The sequence below is a fragment of the Ctenocephalides felis genome, unplaced genomic scaffold, assembly GCF_003426905.1.
Source record: "Ctenocephalides felis isolate EL2017-DRISC unplaced genomic scaffold, ASM342690v1 CF-g0.4_SCAFFOLD_01604, whole genome shotgun sequence".
Taxonomy (NCBI): Eukaryota; Metazoa; Arthropoda; class Insecta; order Siphonaptera; family Pulicidae; genus Ctenocephalides; species Ctenocephalides felis.
This window is the reverse complement of record NW_020537758.1, coordinates 23,262,497-23,270,370: the sequence shown is the minus strand read 5'-3', so window position 1 is coordinate 23,270,370 and position 7,874 is coordinate 23,262,497. Positions and strand designations below refer to the sequence as shown.

Here is a 7,874-nt window from a genome sequence, read left to right as displayed (position 1 = left end):
TCATTATGATCAAATAAAATGGGTATGCCAAGTTTAGGATGATAAACACTAATAAAGTAAGTTGGGAATCGTACTGATTAATTTTAGGTGAAAATCTACCGAGCCGTTTTCTTGTAATGAACTGTTGAGAAAAATTTTAAGCCGATTTTCATCGAACTTTTTTTGGCGATATACATCATGGTCTTATAGAACTTACTGTAATATTACGGCATTACGACAAGTAGTTTAATTTTAAAAATTCGTCAAACTTTGCTAAAATTATTATCGTTTTTTTAAAGTAGGATTGATGAAGTATATTATCTACACATTTTTTTTGATTAAGTCAATTATTTTTACATATCGGGAAGTTCATGTAACTTGCCTCAAGGCTAAATACCAAACCAACTAGTTATTTTTTAATTCATAAAATACAATCAATTTTTTGTTTATTCAACTATAACTATTATGCGAATTAATGATTTCAAGAATTAATTAGGCAGGCATATATGTGGAAGACTATATTCTTATTTAATTTACTATGGGGAAAACATGTTGTTTCAGATTTTTTTATTTAAATTATTACAATTCCATAATAATATTCCACTAGAAATTCTTTTGTTCTATAATAACACGATGAGCTGATTTTGTGTAGAATTCAGAATTCTTATATGTATATTACATTTTTGTTACTCAAACATTAGTTAACCAATACAGCTTTTTGTATGCATTGATTACTCATTCGTTGAAGGGGCCCTAGAATACCTCCTTAGGAGACTCCGAAATTGATGGTATTTTGTTACAAATTATAAATTTACTTTGTTACAAAAATCTCTTTTTTTGTTGTAACACCTCTTGTTCATTATTCTATGTAAATAATTTTTAAAATTACATTTCTAGTATCAAGATTTATGTGTTTTTCCTGTAGCGATATTGACTGCATGTACATTCTTATTTATGGAAAACACGATTGTTGGTTTTGATCAAATTATTTCAAATACTCAATACGACTTACCAATTTGTTAATCAAATGCAGCTTTGAAAAGTCTTTTACTATAATGCATGCAAATGCATTTTTGTTTCAAATTGAATATGGTGTGAATCTATGCTATTTTCATGGCACATACTTGATAAAGAAATACATCTCGGATATAACATATTGTATTCTGATTTTCACCTGAAAATAAAAATGTGGTAAGCTAGATTTTAATACATGCATTTGTCATATACTTCCATAAAGAAACTGTGTTTGCAAATTCTGTGTTGAATTAATTGCCACCGAATTTGTATTAACAATAAAATATTTATAATACAGTTAGGGTTATATTTTATACATAAATATATAATTATATATAATGGTTTGTTTTTGTTCTATTTGATGTTATTCCAAAGATTTTAATATACATTTATATTATTTAGATAAAGTATTTTTTTTATAAAGTTGCTTTTTACATATATATTCTAGACAGATGTAGTTGTTAACTAGTTATTGATTCAATGAGCTCTTCAGGATGTAGTGTTTGTACCAGAATGAGGTATGTTAGATTTGAGTATGTCTACTTTGATATCAAATACTTAAATTGATAAGTCATGAATAAAAAATATTATTAATTAAATATTTAACTTAGAAATGAGATTTGTGGTATGACTAAATAAATTTGATGTTTGATTTTAAAGATCTCTCTTGGATCATTTTTGTATATCAATTTAAATTTTATAACTTGTGCACGGTAAGACTGACTTGAGTCTAAATAAAATTGTTATCTTATATGAATGTAAATAAAATAGAAAAAGTTTGTTAGTATGTTTGAAAATGTATTTTCATTCTTTAGATATCACTTCAAAACGAAACATTTTTTTTAGTTATATAAGTTTTTAACAATTCTTGAAATACTTGCAGTATAAATTAATAGAGTACTTACTCTAAAAAAAATCGAGCATTAATATAGATATAAAGAGATGTTATTTTATTTAAATTATAACGGATTTATTGTTGTTAAAATTAAAGGTTCAAACAAATCTTGGTTGTATTTCCGAATAAAGTGGCGCTCGAGCACATGCAGCGCCATGTTCGACCGAACAAACTCGCATGCTCTGTAGTCGCATATCTACAAGTTCTTTTTGCCCATCTATGGTTTATGCCTGTCTGTGGGATGTCATCATGGCATAAATTCATTTTCTCATCGGAGTTACTTGAAGAAGCATCGTGGAATACAGAGGCCCCCTTACCAATTGCTGCCTGGAGGATAATTTGGTATGTTGTAATTGTGCTAAATAGATTTCGCTTTACGGATTCGCTCGGATTTCATTTCGTGTTCGACAGTATTGCGTCATACTTTAAACATGACATGTGCTACAATTTATATAGTTTGCTCAAGTCGTATTAGTGCCATAGACGCACACCGTAAATATTCCATTTTATAATGTCTATTGTTAAATAAAACAATTTTGTTGACTAAGCAAGATCTTCCAATCGCAAGGCTATTGGACGTTGTGCAATATATTCGAAAAGTGATTGTGATTTGTGAATATGTTGGACTCGGTTATAAGACTTCCGGGAATATTTTTTTTTTATTCACTATTATTTATACAAATATAAAATACTGTTTTTCAAAGTTTTTCCTCACACAAAGTGAGAGTAAATCTGAACTGCTACTTTATGAACATTTTTATCGAGAGACTTAATCAGTTTGTGAGTTGTATATATAGTTTAATTTTAAGTGTTATTTAAATCATTAGTATGTGCTAACTCATTTCAATTTATAGATCAGAAGAATTGCATATGTTGGAGCACAATCTTTATGTTATCAAGAATTTTGAAGAACGGCTTTGTGCTCATACACTATTTTATTCATTTACTAGAAGGAAATGGCACAGAATAGTTCTTAGAATTTGATTGAAAATGAAGATGCAGATAAAGACTATTTTGTGCTTCTCTGGAGCAACTGCATAGTTCACGAAAGCAGCTTTGGTGACGTATCAACATTAGATAATAATATATCTGAGATGTTCATCATAATTTCATACTAACTTCTGTATTTTATAGGTGCATGTACGTTTGAATTTGTGGCATTTTGTGCAGAGTCTTTCAGTTTTTGTCACTGTAATGCACTAATTGTGGTCTTACTGGAATTGCATTTGGTATGAATGCATTTGTTGAACAGTGAATTTACCCAAGATTTCATTAATTGATACTTTTAGTTTTTGCTTTATCTTTTACAAATTTACGAAATCATTAAAGCATTGGCTTTTATGAATCAAATGACCATTTGCATGATTTGCATTCTTAGTTCTCATATCTAATAATACTAACAAATACTAACAACTACTAATCCATTCTACTACTAAAATATAATGTGGTCGTTTGAATCTTTTAAGTCTATGCAATGTGGATTTGAAGTAATACATTACATTTCAATTTTTACTGTTTCGAATTCATCTTAACGCATTTCATATAAAACCAAGTGCAATAATTAAACTGCTAGTAAATTCACAGAACTATATTTCTGGGCATCGAGATGAAATCACATGAAAACCACAACATATCATATCAAACAAATTGTTGAGTATCGAAGGGCCAAGTAATATCGAGTGAAAATTCAGTTTACATTTATTTTATTTTATTGATCCATTTTATTTTATATTATATTTATATTGTATTTATATACTTTATTTATTCTTTACTAGATCTACTGATTTGTAACCTCATATGTTTTTTAGGCATACATGATGGGACACTGTGATTATTACACACCGGTCAACTGGAATGATATGATTAAAATATTTGGAAAGCATCCAAAGTATGAATAACTTAGAAATTTATGTCATTTTTAAGACCACAGAAACTCCTAAACGGGACTAAGAAGTAAGTTCAAGTAAGTGTCTAAAAATCAATATTTAGCTTATCATTATTTTCATATGCTGTCAATTTTTTATTTTATTTCATTTTTTTATGAAACTCTCATCATTGAAAATTCGAACTTTATACAGAGCCTATCATGATGGATTGTTTGGTAACGCATGAGCACTTCTATGAAATCTCTAGGCAACATCAATGATAACATTTCTAATGTTTTTTTTATTTCAGATCCTGGTTCAACGACCAATTCAAAAATGCAAGAATATTCATTCCGACTACTTTACTAGAAATCTCTCTGTAAACATTACATCAGGTGTATGTTTATCCATAACCAGTATAAATGCAAATGTTGCTAAAATATTTTTTTTCTCAGGTCCTTTCAACTTCTGCTGCTCTGCACACTAACTCCTTCACCACGAACATTTAATCAGGAATGTGTTTATCCATAACCAGTATAAATGCAAACATTGCTAAAATATTTCTTTTTCTTTTTTCTCAGGTCCTTTCAACTTCTGCTGCTCTGCACACTAACTCCTTCACCAGGAACATTTAATCAGGTATGTGTTTATCCATAACCAGTATAAATGCAAACATTGCTAATATATTTCTTTTTTTTTCTTAGGTCCTTTCAACTTCAGCTGCTCTGCACACTAACTCCTTCACCAGAAACATTTAATCAGGTATGTGTTTATCCATAACCAGTATAAATGCAAACATTGCTAAAATATTTTTTTTTCTCAGGTCCTTTCAACTTCTGCTGCTCTGCACACTGACTTTTACCAGGAACATTTAATCAGGTATGTGTTTATCCATAACCAGTATAAATGCAAACATTGCTAAAATATTTTTTTTTTCAGGTCCTTTCAACTTCTGCTGCTCTGCACACTAACTGCTTCACCAGGAACATTTAATCAGGTATGTGTTTATCCATAACCAGTATAAATGCGAACATTGCTAAAATATTTCTTTTTTTTTCTCAGGTCCTTTCAACTTCTGCTGCTCTGCACACTAACTCCTTCACCAGGAACATTTAATCAGGTATGTGTTTATCCATAACCAGTATAAATGCAAACATTGCTAAAATATTTCTTTTTTTTTTCAGGTCCTTTCAACTTCTGCTGCTCTGCACACTAACTCCTTCACCAGGAACATTTAATCAGGTATGTGTTTATCCATAACCATTATAAATGCAAACATTGCTAAAATATTTCTTTTTTTTTTCAGGTCCTTTCAACTTCTGCTGCTCTGCACACTAACTCCTTCACCAGGAACATTTAATCAGGTATGTGTTTATCCATAACCAGTATAAATGCAAACTGCTAAAATATTTCTTTTTTTTCTTAGGTCCTTTCAACTTCTGCTGCTCTGCACACTAACTCCTTCACCAGGAACATTTAATCAGGTATGTGTTTATCCATAACCATTATAAATGCAAACATTGCTAAAATATTTCTTTTTTTTCAGGTCCTTTCAACTTCTGCTGCTCTGCACACAGACTCCTTCACCAGTAACATTTAATCAAGTATGTGACTATTCATAACCAGTATGAATACAAACTTTATTAAAATGTTTCTTTTTTGCAGATTTTCTCAATTCAACTATCACTGCCCTGATACTCAAAACATCATGAGTTTAAAATACTCATTCATGTAAATGATTTGCAAGTGGTTTTTTTTAATGACTGGCTATAATTATGCATGATTAACTTAAATCTTATTAACTCACTAACACGACTAACCTCACTAACTTAATCAGTTATTATAAAAACCACTTGCTGAGTTTTACTATGAAGGTCTTACTGATGTTGCTTGAAAGACAGCGCTGACTAATTTATCAGGTGATTTATTTTTTATAGTATATTATATGAGACTTGTTACTAATTCATTGTTTTTGTTCATAGGTTGAACAACTTCGAGCTAAGTAGTCTTCAACTCTGGAATTACTCAAGACTTTTTCTCCAGTGAAAATAATCGCTCAATCTTCAAATTATGCTGTCCCAAGTAACTATCTCCGTCTTGTCGTCAGAGAAGGTGTCTACTGTGATATATTGAATAGTTAAGTGCATAGATGTTGATGAAATAATGAATAAATATATTATATTTATTTTAATTGATTGTTTTAATTTATGAGCCACTTTACGGCCAAATTACATTATGATGTAACGTAAATTACAAAAATATTTAAACCTATCCGAATTTTAAAAAATTCTTGTGTTAATAGGGATACTTATTGAGTGCACTTTTTAGTGGAGACAATTGTGTAAAACAGTTTGTTTACTGTTTGGGTGTCTTGAAATCTTGGTCAACTTCTTTAAACGTTTGCTTTGTCTCGGTCAAAGTCTGCGTAAGTGCTTTGACTTGTAGAACTATACACTTGGCTCTCTTGATAATATTGAATTGACTTAAAAATGTAGATTTTTTTTGACATGTTTAAATTGACTGTAAAGCGTGTACTAGACACTTAGCCCTTGTGTTGTTGAAGTGCCTTAAACATTTAATGTGTCGGACCGTTGACTTCTCTAAATTAAATATTGTGTTTTCTATTACTCCTTTAAATGATGTACTTTTCTTAGCTATAAATATCAATTTAATATCATACTGTGCTATTATATATCTATATATATATATATATATATATATATATATATATATATATATATACGTGTATCTATTTACATATATGTGTATGTGTATACATATATGCATTCATTGTTTTGCGTTTATATATACATATATATGTTATATTAATTTTTCATTGTAACTATTATCATTCCATAACTATTATCGTTTTTCTGTTAATATCTATACTTTTTCTTAATAATTTTCTCTTTATTCACATTTTTTGGATTTGATTATGGATGTCTTACACATGTATATATTTTTACTATGTTCCTACTGCGCATGATCGTTGAGAAAATCTTCGTAATATGAAACCACTAAAATTCTCTCTATCCCGTTCTCTCACCAATGACGATACAGTTTCCACTATTTTCCGCAAACACTTACGCACACATTTTACTCTCGTACACACTCGTAATACAATTTCCAAACTAACAACATGTTCGTTTGGAATAAGCTTTTTTATAATAAAATATATCATTTATTTTAATTTTACATTTTTTTTAAATTTTTCATAACTAGACGTTTCATCAATCTTTTATTTCACATTTATTTATTTTTTCGTGCAATTTTGTGTTTCTGTGTTGTTTTTCAAAATTTATTTGTATGGGGAGTTTCTTTACATTTGTTTATTTTATGGTTGTTTTTCATATATACTTTTCATATACACTGTTTTACTTATTTTTGGTTGTTAATTATGTATTTTTTATATTGTTTTAATTTGTAACCCTGAATTATTTAATTATAGCACTGAAAATGGGTCAAATCAGGACCCGAAACATATGTTCTTAAAATAAAAACATTTTTCATTAAAACTGTTTTTTTTATTACTGGATGGATGCCCAAGAAACAATTTCATTATATATATATATATATATATATATATATATATATATATATATATATATATGAGTAATATATATATATATATATATATATATATATAATACATACAGATATATAAAATACAATATCTATTAAAATAATTACAAATGTTAATGTGTTTTAGTCATTTTCATTATTGCAATAAATTAATATAATTGAATTATAAAATATTGTTATACATTAAGAGTTTTGGATAAAACTAACTAAACTTTATTTGGAGTGTTTCATTTCACACCATTTTCAGTGATATATATTAGAAACATAAGATACAGGTACAGGTATATATAAAAACACATAATTTTGATGTTGACATATGAGTAAGTTCTTGAGGGCGATATATCAAACAAAGAAATTTATTTGTTTGATGTATTGCCCTTAAGAACTTACTCATATATATAAATATATATATATATATATATATATATATATATATAATACATACAGATATATAAAATACAATCTATTAATATAATTACAAATGTTAATGTGTTTTAGTCATTTTCATTATTGCAATAAATTAATATAATTGAATTATT

At 28.2% G+C, this 7,874-nt stretch overlaps 1 long non-coding RNA gene across 1 annotated transcript; it reads left to right on the top strand.

Moving 5' to 3' along the window:
• Positions 1–4,335: 4,335 nt before the first annotated feature.
• Positions 4,336–5,854, top strand: LOC113372834. Its single transcript, XR_003366808.1, has 9 exons — positions 4,336–4,392; positions 4,458–4,515; positions 4,816–4,873; positions 4,938–4,995; positions 5,060–5,117; positions 5,180–5,237; positions 5,300–5,357; positions 5,419–5,672; positions 5,736–5,854. It is a non-coding gene; the product is annotated as an uncharacterized LOC113372834 (long non-coding RNA).
• The last annotated feature ends 2,020 nt before the right edge of the window (positions 5,855–7,874 follow it).